Source organism: Pinus tabuliformis, chromosome 3_1, assembly GCF_031772625.1.
Source record: "Pinus tabuliformis cultivar Carrire ecotype Pingquan chromosome 3_1, CPIR1, whole genome shotgun sequence".
Classification (NCBI taxonomy): Eukaryota; Viridiplantae; Streptophyta; class Pinopsida; order Pinales; family Pinaceae; genus Pinus; species Pinus tabuliformis.
The window spans coordinates 473,064,361-473,071,838 of NC_142301.1; positions in this window are offsets into that span (position 1 = coordinate 473,064,361).

Here is a 7,478-nt window from a genome sequence, read left to right on the forward strand (position 1 = left end):
TGATCCATTATAATGGAAACTTTAAAATCGACTAACAAATTGAGACATAATGGGGTGGGGTTGCTAGTCAAAGATCGACACAAATGCTGTAGAAAAAAATAAAATAAAATAAATATATAAATAAATAAAAATGAAAAAAATAATAATAATTAAAACATTGAAAAAAAGAAAAAAATAATAATAACATGTAAATAAAAATATATATTAAAGCATATTAAAAGCAATGGAAAAAAAAGACAAATATCAAAAATATATAAACAAAGACAAAAAAAGATTAACGTGTGAAATGTTTAAAAAAATTCAAACAAATAAATAAATAAATAAAATTAACACAAAAAAATCCTAGTTCAACAATTAAAACACACATTTAAAAAAATAAACGAATAAAAATAAATTAAAAATTAAAAAAAAAAAAAGAAAAACCCCAAAAAACAATTATAAAATATATTATTAAAAGGAAACATTAAAATAAATAAATTAGACCTAGTTGAGTTGCTCAAGGGGCCATGAACCAGGCAGGGGGAGTTGAAAGAAGCTCCCCTCACCCTAACTCATGACCCTTCGTGTGGCTTGGCGGGCTTGGCCGACTGCCGGAATTTTCCAAGCCCCCCAGCGACCCGAGGGGTTGTAGGCCAAGGTGGCGAGAGCTCCCCCACTGTTGCATGCAACCCCTCAAGAGACTATGTAGAGTTTTTTAATGTTTTTCAATATTTTTATTTTTACTTTTTTAATGTTTACTTTTATTTTTATTTTCATTTTTTGAATTTTTTTATTATTTTATTTTCCTAAAAAAACATTTTAAAGTTTCAAAAACATATATAATTTTATTTAAATTTATATTTAGTGCAACTTTTTGGACTTTCCAAGTTTTTTGAAATTTTGAGGTGAAACCTTGATTTGTGTTATTTAAACTAGGTTTTTTACTATATATATGGATTCAACACCCTGAAAAATTCTAGGGCACTTCACTTGTGCAAGCGTTGCCCATCAAGCTTGCTAGATTTTAGAGAAATTAAATTGGAAAAAAACCCATTGGAAAAGTGTTAGGTCCCTATAATACTAGTGATCACCCCATTAGTATTCTAGTTGTATCCCTTATTAATATTGTTGTGCCCTTATTTCCCCATATTGTTATTATTGTACCCCATAGAATCCCTCTACTGTTATTTTTGTGCCCTTACATTATTGTTGTTAGGTTAGTTGGGTTATATTGTGACTCCTTAGACTCCTATATATAGAAAGGATGTTTTGTCATTTGAATCATCATAGAATCATTAATTTGTGTAATGTAAAGGAGGTTGCCCCCTCAAAGAGGATGAATTTTAAGGTGTTGATCTATCTTTTCTATCTTTTCGTGAGCTGGTTTCATAACATTTGGTATCAGAGCTTTGCATTCTAAGGTTTCACTGCTCCAAATAGGTCATTGTGGCATTTTCGCTATAACCATTTTTCTAAAACGTTTTAGAGGTGAAAAGAAAAATCCATTTTGAGACAAAATCACACTGAACCTTGGGTCTAAATTTCAATGATTTTTGCACTATATTTGCAGAGATATGATCTAAGGAAGTTGGTCCCTTTTCAGACTCCTGAATTACATTCCAAACAGGTGACCTGGGGAAAATCGTCATAACTTTCTCTCTGAGCATCAGATTAAAATTTCATAAGAAGGTACAGAAAGAGGATGGACTATAGTTTCTTGTATATATTTTTTAGAGCCAAAGGTCAAAACAGGGACACACGGCACATCGTACGAATTTTCTCTACTTAACTAGTCTATAATCAGGTCACTGTGGTAGATTTGGCATAAATCTTCCTTGGAGAATCCAATTTTGATCAAACTAGTGGCATTGGAAAGAGGACATAGAGGGCTACTGCAAGTAGCAATTTTAGAACTAGATGATCTGAAATTACAAAGATACATCCGAGGCAATATCGAGCTCCTACAAAGTGAAAAAAGGTGTGTATATTTTTCTAATTTTTTGCTTAAGCTTGGTTTGAAAAATTATTTTGAAGGAATTCAAAGGGCATAATACAACATTATTATTGGTAATTGATGCCCCAAGGAAAGAAAATGCAAACACCTAGTAAGAAACCTAAAATCTCTTGCATCACTCATGAAGAAGACGAAGAAATGTTACATAATATATCAAAATTACAAGACCAAGTGCAACAAATGTCACTCTCACAAAAGCTAACAAAAGTTAAGATAAATGGCATTGAATCTAATATAAAGGGTGTGGAAGCTAAGATGGATGATTTGAAGATAGAATTGAAGACACGCATGGCAAATTTGAAGACATATTTGACAAATTTTGTACAAGAAATACTTACTAATGGTGTAAGGGTAGTAAAGGAAACTCATGATGTGAACAAAAGAAATTTTAATCATGATCTCATAGACTCTAATTTTGGATCAAAGACCCACCATATTCCAAAAATTGATATGATGAAGTTTCATGACAAGGATCCTGCAACATGGATATTATAGATGGAGCAATTTTTCGATCTCAATAATGTGCAAAAAACAAAAAAGGTATGTATTACACCTTTATATTTGAAACCAAATCAGTTTGTATGGTATCAATGGCTTTGCTCTCATAAACAAATTATCGCTTGGGAAATTTTTACGGAACAATTGACAGTACATTATGAGGATACAAAAAGCAACACCTTTTTTAGCCAATTGATAAGTTTGAAACAAAAGGGTTCAATAATGGAACACATTGAGGAGTTCCAAAAGTTGAACATAAGGGTAAAAAATATTCCAAAGGAGCATAGAACTGATGTGCTCATAGGGAATTTAAAGGATAATATCTAACATGATGTTCTCCTTTCGGAAACTGATTCATTAGAGAAGGCATTCAGGTTAGAAAGAAAAATGGAAAGAAAAATTACGGCAACGAGGAAGCATACGACTCACAACTATAAAGATGGAAGTGTTTATGCCCCTAGTCCTCCACAGCCTATAAGGTTGACACCACAACAACTGGAAGAAAAAAGAGAAAAAGGGCTTTGTTATAGTTCTGATAGCAAGTACACTAATGGTAATAAGTGTGCTGAGAAGAAATTATTCTACATAGATTGTGAAGAGGAAGAAGAAAAGTAGCAAGAAAGGTCAAAAGAAGAGGATATACTCCAGGAACAAAGCCTAGATAAAGAAGAAATAAATTAGACCATATCTTGTAATGAATTGGCTGGAATTACCACTCCTCAAACCATGAAGATAGAAGGACAAATCAAGAAGAAAAAGGTAATAGTGTTGATTGATTCAGGAAGTACCCACAATTTTATTCATTGTAAGATAGCAAAAGAATTGAATTGCTTCCTATATCCAGCACCACATTGTCAAGTGATGGTTGCAAATAGAGGAATGATAAATTGCTCTGGAAAGTGCCATAATATCAAGCTATTTATGGGAGAATATGTATTGACTAGCCCAATGCTTTCCATTCCAATGGGAGGTGCTGCTGTTGTACTAGTAGTCCAATGGCTATAATCCTTGGGTAAAATAGCTTTTGATTTTCAAGAAATTTTCATGAAATTTTCTACAGAAGTATAGGAAGTTGAATTAAGGGGTATTGTAGGGAAACCGGGAAAGATAATCAGCTCTAACAGTATGACAAAGCTTCTAAAAAAGGAACAAGGAAGTGTAATTGCACAATCATGTTCACTAGATGTTTCCACATCGAAATCATTTATTTCTCCATATCTCCAAAAAGTCTTGGATAATAATTCCAAGGTATTTGAGACTCTGAAAGGTCTCCCACCTATTTGTGATCATGATCATGTTATTCATCTGATTCCAGGAAGTGTTCCTCCAAACATCAGGCCGTACAGATATCGCTATCCCCAAAAGGGTTAAATTGAACGTATGGTTGCAGAAATGCTAGAGGCTGGTATAATTCAACCTAGTCAAAGTTCTTTCTCTGCTCTAGTAGTATTGGTGCACAAGAAGGATGGATCATGGTGCATGTGTCTAGATTATAGGGAGCTCAAAAAGCTCACTATTAAGGATAAGTTTCCCATTCCTATCATTGATGAATTACTAGATGAATTGCATGGACCAATTTACTTCAACAAGTTGGATCTTCGTTCAGGATATCATCAAATCAAAATGAAGACTGAAGACATTCCGAAAACATCATTTTGAACTCATGAGGGTCATTATGAATTTTTCGTCATGCCTTTTGGCGTTACCAATGCACCTTCTACATTTCAAGGTTTGATGAATTCGATTTTCAAACCCTTCCTCAGAAAACTTATGTTAGTATTTTTTGATGATATACTAATATACAACAAGTCTTGGAACGATCATGTTGAACATTTTGACATGGTGCTACAAATATTGGAGGAGAAAAAACTATATGCAAAAGGATCCAAATGTTTCTTTGGAGTACAAGAGGTAGAATATCCGGGTCACATTGTATCTCATGAAGGAGTTAAGGTAGACCATAGAAAAATTAAAGCCATTAAGGAATGGAAAATCCCCACATCCATAAAGCATCTGTGAGGATTTCTCGGGTTGATAGGGTATTATCACATGTTTGTTAAGAATTATGGGAGAATAACAGCACCTCTAACAACATTACTGAAGAAAGATGCATTTTCATGCACTCCAGAAGCAACAAAGGCCTCCTAACATCTTAAAAAGGCAATTTGCTAAGCACTGGTCTTAGCTACACCGGACTTCACAAAGACCTTTATTGTGGAATTTTAATGCTTCAGGAAATGGAATTGATGTTCTTTTAATGCAAGATGAAAGATCCATTGGTTTTGAAAGTCTTCCAATCAACAAAAAGTTTTTACACAAAGCTATTCATGAGAAGGAAATGTTGGCAATACTACATTCACTTAAGAAATGGTGACCCTACCTAATGGGAAGACACTTCAAGCTAAAAATGGATAATGATAGCCTTAAATACCTTTTAGAACAAATATTATCCTCTGAAGAGCAACAAAAGTGGGTCACAAATATGTTGGGTTATGACTTTGAAACCATCTACAAAAAGGGAAGCAAAATGTGGTGGCAAATGCACTCTTAAGAAAGGATGAGGATGTGGATGCATTGTTGTGCACCATTTCTATTATCTAACGAGATTGGATAAATGAAGCAAGGGAGGAATGGAAGAATAATGAAGAAGTGTGGGCACTTATTCGAAAGTTAGAACAATATTCCAGTACATATAATACATTTAGCTAACAAAATGATTCGTTATGGTACACAGATTTCTTATATCTTTGTAAGAATTCCCAACTCAAACAAAATATTCTTATGGAATTGCACACTTCTCCCTTAGGAGTGCACACGGGATTTTTAAAAATTTACCATAGGGTTAAGAAGGAATTTTTTTGGGATGGCCTTAAATTGGATATTCAAAAGTTTGTGGCTGAATGTTTGGTTTGCTAACAAAATAAAGTTGAAACAATTAAGACCCTCGATCTATTACAACCTTTATCAATTCCAAGCCAACATTGGGAGGAGGTTTCAATGGATTTTATCATAGGTTTACCCAAGTCTGAGGGAAAGAGTGTCATCATGGTGGTAGTTGACAGACTTACCAAGTATGCACACTTTTGTGCATTATCATATCCATTTAAACCTAGTACAATTTCTACTGCATTTATGGAAACAATTGAAAACCTACATGGAAACCCAAACATTATTGTAAGTGACGGAGATCCCATTTTCACTGGAAATTTTTGCACAGAATTATTTTCTTGTCTCGGTACTCAGTTAGCTCATAGCTCATCTTAAGATCCTCAATCTGATGGGCAAACTGAGTTATTCAAGAAATGTTTGGAAGGATATCTTCACTGCTTTGTCTTTAATAATCAAACACAATGATTCTAATGGTTGCCCCTGGTTGAATGGTGGTATAACACTTCCTTCCATATAGCAACAAAAATAACCCCATTTATGGCGCTTTATGGATATCAGCCACCATCCATCACATCATATTTAAGAGAAAATTCTAAGGTTCAAGCGGTGGAACATCACATCGAGCATCAACGACAAGTCCTCCAACTCTTAAAGGATAACCTCGTGTTGGCACAAAATAGAATGAAGCAATAGGCAGATCAATATCGCAACGAAAGAAGTTTCGATGTAGGTGATTGGGTATTCCTATGGCTACAACCATATAAACAATTGTCCCTCAAGCAAGCTAAAAAGGACAATAAATTATCAGCAAAGTATTATGGTTCGTACAAGGTGTTGCAAAAGATTGGTACTATGGCATACAAATTGGAGCTTCCTGCAGCTTCTCAAGTGCACCCAGTTTTCCATGCTTCATGTTTAAAGAAGGTTATAGGCGACAAGCACCCATTTCAAACAATATTGCCAGAACTTGATGAGGAAGGAAAAATTATATTGGAACCGGAATAAGTCACAGAAACAAGAACTCAACAGCTATAAAATTGATCAATTTTTGAGTTTCTCGTCATGTGGAACAACTTATCCGCTGAAGATTCGACATGGGAGGATGAGAATTTTATACAAAAGCATCCAGAACTACTCAGGCATTGAGGACAACACTTTTTTGAAGGAGAGGGGCATGTCAGGTCCATATAATACAAGTGATTACCACATTACTATTGTAGTTGTATCCCTTATTGATATTATTGTGCCCCTATTGTCCCCATATTTTTATTACTCTGGCCCATAGAATCCTTCTATTGTTATTTTTGTGCCTTTATATTTTTATTGTTAGGTCGGCTTGGTTATATTGTGACTCCCTAGACTCCTACATATATAAAGGAGTTTTTTTCATTTAAATCATCAAAGAATAATCCGTGTAATTTAAAGGAGGTTGCCCCGTCGAAGAGGCTGAATTCTAAGGCGTTGATCTATATTTTCTATCTTTTTGTGAGCTGGTTTCATAACAAAAGGCTTCCAAAAAGCCTCACTAAAGACAACTCGATTTTATTTTAATGTTTTTATTTTTCTTTTTTTAAACTAGCTTTTATTTTTTTTCTTAAAAAAATATATCATAGTGTTTAAAAAAGACATTAATGTCTTTTTTCCTAATGTTCTTTTTAAACGTAATTGTATTTTTTTCTTTTTGGATTTTTTTACTATATTTTTTACTTAAAATTTTATAAAAATTACTATTATTATTCCATATTCTTTAATCACTTTTTCACTTTATATATATATATATATATATATATATATATATATATATATATATATATATATATATATATAACTTAAAATTTTATAATCATTTTTGAGAAAACAAAAAAAATAACCACTATTATTCCAGATTCTTTATTCACTCTTTTTCACACACACACACACATACATATATATAACATGTTATTTTTAGTGAAAAATCCCAAAATATATGTACTTTTTGTTTTTTAGTGACAATTATTTTATGTATATTGAAGTATTAATTAACGATATATAAATTTATAAAAAAATCCTGTCATCAAAATATTAATGCTATTATTTTTTAAAATTTTGCAGTAAAATA